This window comes from Pristis pectinata, chromosome 7 (genome assembly GCF_009764475.1).
Source record: "Pristis pectinata isolate sPriPec2 chromosome 7, sPriPec2.1.pri, whole genome shotgun sequence".
Lineage (NCBI taxonomy): Eukaryota > Metazoa > Chordata > Chondrichthyes > Rhinopristiformes > Pristidae > Pristis > Pristis pectinata.
The window spans coordinates 19,445,645-19,458,257 of NC_067411.1; the positions used below are offsets into that span (position 1 = coordinate 19,445,645).

The 12,613-nt window shown below is 41.6% G+C and overlaps 1 long non-coding RNA gene across 1 annotated transcript; it reads right to left on the reverse strand.

The window, feature by feature from the left end:
• Positions 1-1,389: 1,389 nt before the first annotated feature.
• LOC127572855 (uncharacterized) lies at positions 1,390-4,841 on the reverse strand. The gene is made up of 3 exons (XR_007956705.1): positions 4,711-4,841; positions 3,317-3,476; positions 1,390-1,565 (listed from the first exon to the last, which is right to left on the reverse strand). It is a non-coding gene; the product is annotated as an uncharacterized LOC127572855 (long non-coding RNA).
• Between the last annotated feature and the right edge of the window lie 7,772 nt (positions 4,842-12,613).

The following is a 12,613-nucleotide window of genomic DNA, read 5'->3' on the forward strand; positions in this document are numbered from 1 at the left end:
CTCTTCCAGTGTAACACTGGCAAAGAGTCAACTGGAACCTTGTTTATAGATGGTTCACCAAAGTTATACCAGGAAAGTGGGGAAAGTGCTGATGGAATTTCTGGTGTATGAGGCTCACAAGTCAGATTTTTCCTGTAAATTCAAGAGCTCAATCATGAGAAAACAATGATGACTGAATGATGAGTTATTTGTGAATATTATCCAATTGCATCAGATTTGAATCTTTTCTTTGTAAATCCAGTCCTTAAAACTTCTGTACAGATGCCTAATGGCCAAGTCACTTCAATAAATAAATGCACAATTATGTTGCAAATTTCCAACCTAAACAATGAGGTTACAGCGACCTGTGCCTTTGTTTTGATGCTAGTGGCAAAAATATTGGATTAGTGCCAGATAATGCTGAACATAAGGATATTTTCATTCTCTGTACTTCTGCTGTTGGGGGTGTCGTTTTCTGAAATGATATCTCGCAGCAATGATTTAATGACTCAGTCAAAGGGCAAAGATATTATACAACAAGTTAATTAAAATGCAAATTACTCAACCTCTGGACAAATCAACAATATATTACCTAATACTCTAAAGGTTAAGCAGAAACATTGCTTTTCTGGACTGCACCATATCTTTGTGAAAGATGAGCAATTTTGGATATTTGCAGGCTGCATTCAGCATTAATTACTTGCTTGGAGAGGTGAGAATCAGAAAACATCATTATAATCTTAGCTAATGGAAATGGATTTAGAGTCAAAGAGTCAAACAGCACCCTTTGACCCAACCGATCCTTACCGAGCAAGATGCCCATCTAAGCTCGTCTCATTTGCCCATATTTGGCCCACATCCCTCTAAACTTTTCCGATTCATATTCCTATCCAAGTTCCCTTTAAATATTGTTAATTTACCTGCTTCAACCACTTCTTCTGGCAGCTCATTCCATATTCGGACCACCCTCTGGGTGAGAAAGGATTTATTATAGACAAGTATTTGGTTCACAAAGACATTACCAGACTTTAGAAGTCACAGATACAATACAGAAACTGGCCCTATGACCCACCAAATCTGCACCAGCCAACCACCCAAGTTATACTAATCCTATATAATTACCATATTTTTATTTTCCCTATGTTCTCATCAATTCTCCCTACGTTCTACCACTCACCTACACACTGAGGCAATTTACAGCTGCCAACTAACCTATCAACCAGCACATCTTTGGGATGTGGGAGATACACCACAGCAGTCAGAGGAAACCCACGCAGTTACAGGGAGAATGTGCAAACTCCACACAGACAACACCCGAGGTCAGGATTGAACCCAGCAGCTCTACTAGTTGCACCACTGTGCCATCCTTGGATCTTCGTTCAAATGAACTGGACTGTGAACTTCATTTCAAGATGTTTTATTTGTTAAAGATGCGTTGGTTTTGTTGTCCACGAGTTCTCCTCGCTCTCACTCAGGCCGTTATTCAGCAGCTAAACTTTAGACAAATGAAGACATAAGAGACTGCAGATGCTGGAATCTGGAGCATCAAACATGATGCTGGAGGAACTCAGCAGATCAGACAGCATCTGTGGAGAGAAAAAGACAGTAAACAAATGAAGCCCTATTTAAGTAGCCATTTGATGAATGCTAATGCTTATGATGTTCAATAGTTGTGCCCACTGCATACAAATAAGAGGCTAAATTTCAACCAGGTGTTGTGTAAGTCAGGCATGGAATTTAAGAGGATTGGTTCTGCTCAACTGCTAGCTATTTCTTGCCATGGATAAAGTTATGATCAGCCTTTGTGGGTTGGATTTCAGTTGCATTCTGGCTTAGATGCAAGAATTTCTTAAAGCTGAACTTGACCAAACTTTAGAAAGTCAATTGAGTTTTAAATCATGGGGAATGTATTGGGGGTTTCCTGTAACTAAATTTAATAAAAGGAGCAACAAACAATCTGCTGAAGGAACTCAGGGGGTCGAGCAGCATACAGGAATTGTCGATGTTTCAGGTTGAAATCCTGCATCAGGACTCTTTTCATAAAAGGAGATCAGGATCAAAGCAATGACGTGAAAGAGTTTGGAATGTAATAAGGACAGCATTTATAGCTCATCCCTGGTTTTCTTTGAGAAACTGAACTGGCAGTTTTTTTTTATTTTCAGTTGCTGTGGTTTTATGTTCTGTTACTGAGTTCCCTGTTCCTGCATTTCTTCTGCCCTCCACAATGAGCCTGTTATTACTCACTCTCTGCAAACTGTCTGCATGCCCCAGTGAGTTTTAGTGAAATCGTAGACTACTTGATAATATCTTAATCATTGCACTATGATAATTCTCTGCAAAGGCATATTATGGAATCTAAGATATCACGGGTGAGTGCATCATTTGCATATTAGTTTTCTAATTCCCTAATCGCAAATGCAGTTCTTCCATCAATAGACCTCTTTGCATCTGGTTATATGAATCTTTTGCTGATAATAAATTTTCTTAAAATTGATCTCAGCTTGGAGAAAAGAGTCACACAACCTTACAATGGTAATTTGAATATCAGCCCCCAACCACAAAATGCAAACTGTGTGTGTTTGAGTGTGTGTGTGTGTGTGTGTGTGTGTGTGTGTGTGTGTGTGTGTGTGTGTGTGTGTGTACATTTAACACATTACATTGCAAGCAAGAAAACTTCTGCTCTGCCAGTATCTTAGGAGGAAATAATATCATCCTGAAGTATATTTAGATCTAGTTTTACAGTCTAATCAGCCACATTCCTTGGTCTACAAAAATAAAACTTCAGCAGAGATCAGAAGTAGATGACTACCCTTGACCTATTTTAGAAATATTTTCAATATAGATTCCCAAGTTGCTTGCTAATTGTTCAACTCAGCCATCTAATTAAAACTTAAAGTTTTACAGAAAGTTACTCAGGAAATAAATGCACCAACCATGTTATAGTCCTTTATTTATTCATGAGAATTTGTATGTGACTTTACTTGTGGAAGTGTGCCATGTGGATAAAATCCCATTCCAGATAATTAGTTATACATTTTAAGTTCAGAAATGTGTTTTGTTTTACATCAAACCATCCTCACAATTTTGAACTGGGGAGTGGGAAGGTTGAAAGTAGCCAAAGAGGTCAGCTGCACTGGGACGTGAAGTGTTGCCCATTCATTCTAATATTATTTTTCTGTTTCTCACCCAGCAGTAAACTAAGCTGATAGGCTGACCTGTAGCTGAGATGGAAAATCATTAGCACTACTTCTGAAGAATGAGGATTTTTGAGAAGATTTGAAAGTCTCTCCTAGAGTCTTCAGTCCCTTATGCACTCAGGCCCTGATCCGTTAACTACCTTCCTGTGATCCACTGCTCAATGAATCATCAATGAGTCATTTTCTTCCAGCTCCAGTCTTTCACCCTTCATGATTACCATCATCAATATTTCCCATTTCCACCTGCTTCGCCAGACACCTGAGAAAAGGCTTGACCAGCGAAGATATCTTTCAGGCAGACTGGAAGACAGAGAGACAGAGACCCCCTCCACCATCATTAACTGGAAATATGAATCCAAAAATTCACTTAACTTTTTTTGTATATTCTCCATTTTTTTTCCTTGTGCCAAATGGATTATTAAGCAACAACTGTGAATACTGACAACCATTTAGAGGTAAATGTATATTGCATAACTTTGTTAAAATTCTATCTTCTAAATAAAGGAAACAAATTAAAAAGTTTGCATTTCCATTCTGTTCCCATCTTTCTTTAAATTCTAGAGTTATGGGAAAGTGATGAAAATTAATCAAAATGCTGCCCTGTTTCAGAGGAATGAGCTGAATTTGCCTTTTAAAGGATCACAGCATTAAATATTTGAGATAAGCTACCACGAGGCAAATTGCTTTGATGAAGAGCCAAACAACATAATTGTAAGCATTACAAGAAAAATAAAACAGAACGTCTCCTGGAGAATTAAAGTGACTGGCAAATGGAAGAAGCTCAGGGCCTCCCCTGTGGACAGAATGGAGGTTTTCTGCATAGCAGGCACCCAATCTTCATTTGGTTTCTTCACTGTTGAGGAGACAATGTCGTGAGCACAGAATGCACTACATTAAACTCAACATCAGCTGATACTGACAGCTTATGGTCTGAAAAATCTAAAGCACATAAGCTGCTGATTAAAATGTTGCTCCATGGCTTTCCAGTACCAACTTTGAATGAAGCCTTCATGTTGCGATATTCTGCAACACACAAGGTCCAATGTGTCCTATGCAGTAGAACAGAGCTAAGGGTGGTAGAGATGACTGAGAATGCTGAGGTAATGATTGGCAAAATAGGATGTCCAGAAGGACATGTGAGGAAGAGTAGGGGGAGGAATGAGAAGACGGAGGGAGTGTAATCAGAGTGTAATTTGAGAAAATGAACAGAAAGGGGAACGAGTATTTTCATCATTTTTTGCTCTTATTTTGCCTGACATCCAAGTAGATGTGAAATAGTAAAAGCTTTCATGGGAATTTAGAAGGGAAGAATAATGAGATTTGATTATGTGAAGAGAATGCAATCAAAGAGTGTTGAATTTGTAGTAAATAAGTGCAAACAAAACATGCACTTTCACAACCTGCAGCCCTATACTTTGGGTTGTTACCTGCATTTGAGAGGTTTTAACAGGATACCATAGGTAATTCCACCTAATTCTTTTCACAAGACATCACAGTTCAAATTAAAATTGAACTCCTGATGCAGGGTCCTGACCTGAAGCATTGAACATTTCTCTGCCTCCACAGATGCTGCTTGACCTGTTGATTTCCTCCGGCAGTTTATTCTTTGCTCCATATTCCAGTGTCTGCAGTCTCTTGCGTCTATAGTTCACAAGAAAGGTTTCAAGAAAGCTGCTTATCTGGAAGGGGCAAGTGGCAAACTCACTCACTGGCCTAAATTTGAGGCCTGGGTTATTTTAATATCCAGATCAGCCTTACACGCTGCTTTTCTGCTTAAAAATTGACAACTGGGCAAAGGGCATCTTTGGGTAGCTGGGATTTTAAACTTTGTACTCATTAAGTTTCTGCTGAGATACCAATTAGAGTTAACTCTACCATTACTATTATAGCAGTTGGATCAGGTACACAGAATTTACAACATTGTTTCCCACTTCTGCTCTGAGAAGAACTTTTTAAAAACCTTCTAAACCAATCAAATTAGGCAATGGCAATCATCTTGGAATCAAGAAGGCAATCAATTGAAATATGAGAAGACCATCAGATTGCCTGTATGAAAAAGGCTTTTGAAAAACTGGTTTAACCTGCTCACGGTAAGTGAGCTGTTAACATCAAATTGATTGGATAAGAGCAATAAGCATATAAATTTAACTGGCGAGTCAGTCTAAAACAGGACAGTGCTTCAGTGCCAAGTCTTGGTGAAGTACTTCAGTGCACTTTACTACAGTGTAAATCATAGACTCTGATAGCACCAAAGATCATTCAGACCTTCATGTCTATGCCTATTATCTAATTAGATCATCTCCCAGCTCTTTCCCCATGGCTATGCAAATATTACCTTTGAAGTATTAATCCAATTCCCATTTTAAAATGACAATAAAATAGGTATCCCTATCCTTTGATAACCACTCACTGCAAAAAAAATTCTTGTAGATTCATACAGCATGGAAACAGGACCCTTGTCTCATTGAATCCCGGACAAACATCAATAACCAATTTGCACTAATCCTTTTCTAATCCCGTTTTATTTTCCCCACTTTCCCATCAACTCACCCCAGCCCCCCCCCCCCCCAACAAGATTCTACTGCTCACCTACACATTAGTCACATTAGTAGTAATTTACAGTGGCCAATTATCCGACAATGGTGGTCGATGGCATCTATCATTCTTATCACAACTTTGTTTTCTTCTGCCAAATATCTCAGATCTGTGTTCTACCAGCCAACCTGTTCATACAAACTTTCTCCTGACATTCTCCGTTTGAATGGTCCCATTAAATCTTTCATTACTTTCTTCATTAGGCATTTTATCAACAACTCCCATACCTTCAGTGGTGTCACTGCCTCATCCCATCTTCAAAGAGTGAGCTGGCCAATCCCATGCTCCTAACTGGCGATCCGATTCAAAGTAAATGTTGGTGAGAGATTCGGGGGCATGGAATTTCCGTTATATCCATCTCCAAATTCACCATTTCCCACAGAACCACAAATATTTTCACGAAAGCTGTTATACCAGGGTGGCATACTCAGTTCCACCCATAGCAAAGAACAAACACGTATCATTCAATCTTGATTTACATGTTAAATGGGTTTGCCACCTCAAACGGGTAAATGCTTTGGCCACCCAATGGCAGATGGCACAGTGAGTGCTTGACAATCTAAAAAAACTGCAGATGCTGGAAATCTGAAACAAAAACAGAAAATGCTGGAAACACTCAGCAGATCAGGCAGCGTCTGAGGAGTCAACCTTTCAGGTCACAGACCCTTCATCAGAACTGGGAGGGAGAGATGAAAAATGTGGTTTACTGCAGTGTGAATCATAGACTCTGTTAGCACCAAAGATCATTCAGACCCTCATGCCGATACAAAGAGTGTGACCACTACCTGTGGATGGATGTAAGATTGCAGAAACTATTTTCAGGCCTTAATTGAGAGAAAAAAGTAAAAATCAATAATTGAAAATCATACAGCTGCTGATATGGCTGCACCTGTGGAGAAAGAAACAGAAACATAGAACAGTACAACACAGGAACAGGCCCTTCTGCCCACAATGTCTATGCCGAACATGATGCCAAATTAATCTGAACATCTACCTACATATGGTCTATATCTCTCCATTCCCTGCCTGTTCATGCCTGTCTAAATGCCTCTTAAACGTTGCTATCATATCGAGTTCCAAGCACCTATGAACTCTGTGTATAAAAACTTGCCTCGCACATCTCCTTTAAATTTTCTCCCTCTCACCATAAAGCTATACCATCTGGAATTTGACTCTTCCACCCTAGGAAAAAGTCTCTGATTATCCACACTATCTATGCCTGTCATAATTTTATATACTTCTCAGCCTCCAACGCTCCAGAGAAAGCAATCCAAGTTTGTTCAACCTCTCCTTATAGCTAATACTCTCTAATCCAGGCAGCACCCTGGTGAACTTCTTTTACACCATCCCCAAAGCCTGCATATTCTGCCTATAATATCATGATCAGAAGTGCACACAACACACCAAAACGCAGCCTAATCAATTTTTTTATACAGCTGCAACATGACTTGCCAACTTTTATACTCAATATTAATGTTTCAGGTTCATGGCCTAACGTCAGGATAAGGAACTGTTAGAAATCAAGTAACCTTTGTCTAGGCTTGTATACCATAATGGTGACACAGGAAATACAATTGTCTCACAGCTCCATCGACCCAAGTTCAACCTTGATCTTCATTGCTTCCAAGTGGAGTTTGTATGTTCTGCCTATGACCATGTGGGTTTTCACTGTGTGCTCTGGTTTCCTCCCACATTCCAAAGACATAATGTTAGGTTAGTTGATTAACACAAGAGACTGCAGATGCTGTAATCTGGTGCAAAGAAACAAACTGCTGGAGGAACTCAGCGGGCCAGGCAGCATCTGTGGAGGTGAGACCTTTCGGATCGAGACCTTGCATCAGGAGTGAGAGTGGAGAGGGAAGAGAGCCAGTGTAAAGAGGAGAGAGAGAGGGGTGAGCCAGGGCAGGAAGGTGATAAGTGGACTGAGGAAGTGGAGGAATGATGAACAAATGTTGCCAGGTGGGGGACGAGGAGGGTGGGGTTGGAACACAGAGGCAGGTGGCTGATAAATGGAGATAGACAAGGGAGAGAAAAGGAAAAGGGGGGGGGGCAGATGGAGCCAAGTGGGAGGAATTGGAGGATAAAAGTGGAGACAGAGGCTGGAGGGTGATGAGGAAGAATCATTTCAGAATGTAAAAAGGAGTAAGAAAGGAAAAATATGTATGGTGATGGCATCACATTGAAGGTGAGAGAGCTCATGGAGATTGATCTGGGGAATGCGAACGCTGGTGGGATGGAAGGTAAGGACAAGGACAACAAGGAAAATGAAAACAGCAAACACTGGAAGAACTCAACCAGTAAAAAACATCTGTGGAAAGAAAAACCAGTTAACATTTCAGGTCAGGAACCCTTCTTGGAACTGGGGGAAGGGTGTTGGGTTTACAGTTTTCAAAACAGATCTGGCGGAGAAGTGAGGTGTAAGACAAAAGACCATATGGAGATTGGTTATGATAGACCAGGTGATAAGGAGCCTGAGTACTAAATGTTAGGGAAAATGTTATGGAAACAGTGAGAAAGGAACCTACGCATGATAATGGGAAACAATAAGCGAACAGTTTACCTGAAGTTGGGTAATCCAATGTTCTTTCTCTAAGGTTGCAAAGTGCCCAAGTCAAAGATATTTACATTGGCCCTCACTATGTCATTGATGGATACCACAGACTGACAGGCAGATCAGAATAGGAGTGGGATAGAGAATTAAAATGACATACAACAAGAAGCACTCAATCACCACTGTGAACTGAGTGCAGGTGCTCCACAAAGCAATCACCTAATCTACATTTGGTTTCTGCATTGCATAGGAGACCACATTGTAAACATTGAATGCAGTAAATGGGAGAAGTGCAAGTGAATCGCTGCTTCACCTGAAATCATTGTTTGGGCAACACACAAAAAGCTGAAGCAACTCAGCAGGTCAGGCAGCATCTATGGAGGGAAATGAACAGTTGACATTTCAGGTCAATTTCTTCATCAGGACTGGAAAGAAAGAGGGGAGATAGCCAGCATAAAAAGGTGGGGGGAAGGGGTGGAGCGAGAGCTGGCAGGTGATAGGTGGATCCAGGTGAGGACGGGTGAGAGGCAGGTGAGGGAGGGGGAGAGTGGGAATGATTTAAGAATCTGAGAGGTGATAGGTGGAAGTGACAAAGGGCTGAAGAAGATGGAATCCGATAGGAGAGGATGGTGGGCCATGAAACGAAGGGAAGGAGGTGAGGAGGGGAACCAGTGGGAGGAATGTGTGGGTGATGGGCAGATTGAGAGGGCAGGGGAGGGGAAACAGATGGGGTGATGGGGGCTGGTGGGAGAAGGGAAAACAAAGGGTGGAGGGGAGTAGTTACTGGAAGTTAGAGAAATCGATGTTCGTGCCATCAGGTTGGAGACAACCAAGGCGGAACACAAGGTGCTGTTCCTTTAATCTGTGTCTAGCCTCAACTTGGCACCTGGATTGTGGGAAGGGAAGAGGTGAATGGGCACATGTTACATCTCCTACAGTTGCACGAGAAGGTGCCACGGATAGAGAGTGGTGGGTGTGGGCAGCAGGGTGGAGCATGGAGTCATGAAGTGAACGGTCCATGCAAAACGCAGAAAGGGGAGGAGAGGGGAAGATGTGACTGGTGGTGGGATCACATTGGAGCTGGTGGAAACTGCAAAAGGGGATAATGAATTGAATGCAAAGGCTGGTGTGGTGGAAGGTGAGTATCAGGGGAGCTCTATCTTTGTTCAATCTTGGAGGAGAGGAGGTGAGACCAGACTTGCAGGAAATAGGGGAAATGCAATTGAGAGCTCCATTCCACTAGGGCAGAGGGGAAGCCATGTTTCAGGAAGGAGGAGGACATTTCAGAGCCACCAGAACAGTCAGCCTCATGGAGAACCCTATCTTTGTTCTGGCTAAGGGGTGAGGGGTTGAGTCCAGGAAATGGAGCATGGTCAACTACAGTGGAAAGGAAGAGAGGTTTAAAGGAAAAGAAGACATCTCAAAAGAACTGATGTAGGAAGACTTGCAGATACAGCAATGACAGAGAAACCAAGAGAATGGAATGGAAACAGACTAGGAGGAGGCACAGTCATAATAGTTGTGGGAGACTGTAATAATTATTGACTCTAGCCTATCTCCTGAGATGGTAGTAGAGAACATGGAACATAGAACAGTACAGCACAGGAACAGGCCCTTCAGCCCACAATGTCTGCACCCACCACAATGCCAATCTAAATTAATCCCATCTGCCTGCACATGGTTTAAAGAAGTTGAGAAATGGAAGGGAAGACTTGGGTATAGACCATATGAAAGTGAAAGCTGAGTGGATATTGACAGCAAAGGTGATGACATTTTTGATTTCTATACAAGAGGAAAAAGCATCAATATATTGGAAAAATAAGTGAAGGATTGGGCCTGAGTATGATTAAAAAAAGGACCCTTCCATGTTCTCCCATAATTTAAAAACAATTCAGGCACGAGCAGATTTATTCTGTGCTGTGATCCCTGTGATTGTAGGAAGTTAGGATCTTGTTGTAGTGTGACAATGTAGATAATGGCAGTTGTTAACCTTCACCCAGCAACGGTTTGATACGTCATTGTCAACAGCCCTTGTCCTTTGTTCAATTTTCCACCTTGAAAGTAAGGCTGTTCTGCATTTGGATCACCAACTTGTTGTAATATGAGAGTTTTCTGGGAGAATGAAGCCTTTCTTTCTGTGAAAATAACAATGTGTTGCTTTAAATATCTTGGCTCAATAATTCTTTTGAGTGCACAAGCAGAAAAGTTGTACCATGTGATGTCAGTTGCTGTGTTTACTCTGGTTAATATTCCACTTATTGGCAATGTTGCAAGAACTGAGTGTATTAATATAAACCTTGATCTGGAAAACTTCCTGCTACTTTGCTATCCACCATGGCCTCCATAGCTATTTGTCCTACAACCTCTATCATGGCCATCTCATTGAAGGATAGAGTCCCCATCAATGCGTCTCACCACAGATTCTAGCAATCCCTGGCCAGATCCAAGTGCCTAACAGTGCTCACCACTAACCCCAAAGTCCCAGCCTCCTGTGTTTGTCAGGTTACTCCAGGACAGATAGTGTGCTGAAGTTATTCAGTTCAGTACCATCAGGGACTCGACCTTCGTAAGTCAGGCGTAGAAGTCAGGAAGATTACATGGGAAAGTGGGCTTCCTGTATTGATGTCAGGCAGGGCAGACAGTTTCCCAATGAAGTAAGAGACACGGGTCCGATGACAACCCTTCTCCCTTCATACTTCTTAATAGCTGTTTGCTAGTTTACCGCCATTCATGACTGGATGTAGCACCACAGACCTTGATTGTAGGGTTTCATTCCACTTTTTATTCCCTCATGCTGTCACTGTTTAGTATGTGTGCAGTTCAGTTTTGTAGCTTCATCAGACTGCATCTCATCTTTATGACGCCTGATGTTGCTCCAGATTGGACCCTTGGTCTGCCGATAATGTTGAAATGACAAATATGACAAATCATGACATTACAAGTTGTGTTGGAGTACAGTTCTAATGCCGCTGATACCCCATGGCACCTCATGTTGTTTTGAGCTATTAGAAGCAAAAAAAATCCAAATGCTGGAAATCTGAAATAAAACAGAAAATGCTGAATGAAGCAAGTGTGGCAGCATCTCTGGAGAGAGAAAGAGAATTAATGTTTCAGGTCATTGACCTTTCGTCAACATAAGGAAAAGTGAGAAAATAAGTGTGTTTTAAGTTGCAGAAAAGGGGGAAGATGGAGAGAAAAAAGGGAATGTCTGTGATAGGGTGGAGACTATGAGAATCCAAGTCAAGCCAAGTTGAGCTTATTGTCATATACACAAGTCCGGTGAGGTACAGATACAATGAAAAACTTGCTTGCAGGCACGTAGATTGAGGCAACATAAATTATACATAAATTATACAAGGCAGAGAAGAAAAAGAACTGTGCAAAACAAGACATCAGTTCAAAAAAACAAGTACCAGAAACAAGTCCATGGTAGTGCAAGAGGTGGTCTGTAGTGTTCTGTTGTTGAGGTAAGATTAGGGTTGTGCAGGTCAGTTCAAGAACTTTATGTTTGTAGGAAAGTTACTGTTCCAGAACCTGGTGGTGGGGGACTTCAGGCTTCTGTATCTCCTGCCCAATGGTGGCAGCGAGAAAAGGGCACATGGCCCAGATGGTGGGTATTGTTGGTGATAGATGCTATCTTCTAGATGGAGCCTCCTGTAGTTGCTGTTAATGTTGGGGAGGGTTGTGTTCATGATAGACCAGGCTGGGTCCACTGCTCTCTGCAACCTTTTACCTGGGTCATTCTCTCTCCTCTCCCCTTCCATCAGGTAGAAGATAAAGGAGCCTGAGGGCATGTACCACCAGGCTCAAGGACAGCTTCTATCCCAATGTGATAAGACTATTGAATGGTTCCCTTATACAGTGAGATGGACTCTGACCTTACAATCTACCTTGTTGTGAACTTGCACCTTATTGTCTACCTACACTGCACTTTCTCTGTAGCTGTGACACTTTACTCTGTATTGTTATTGTTTTTACCTGTACTACCTCAATGCACTCTGTACTAACTCAATGCAACTGCACTGTGTAATGAATTGACCTGTATGATCAGTATGCAAGACAAGTTTTTCACTGTACCTCGGTACAAGTGACAATAATAAACCAATACCAATACCAATACCTTTGCATTGGAATTGCCGTACCAGGCCATCATACCATACCAGGCTAGTCAGGATACTTCCTGGAGTGCATCTGTAGAAGTTTGTTATAGTATTTGGTGACATGCTGAATCTCCTAATGTTTCTAAGAAAGTAGAGCTGCTGGCATGATTGCACCTATGTGCTGGGACAGG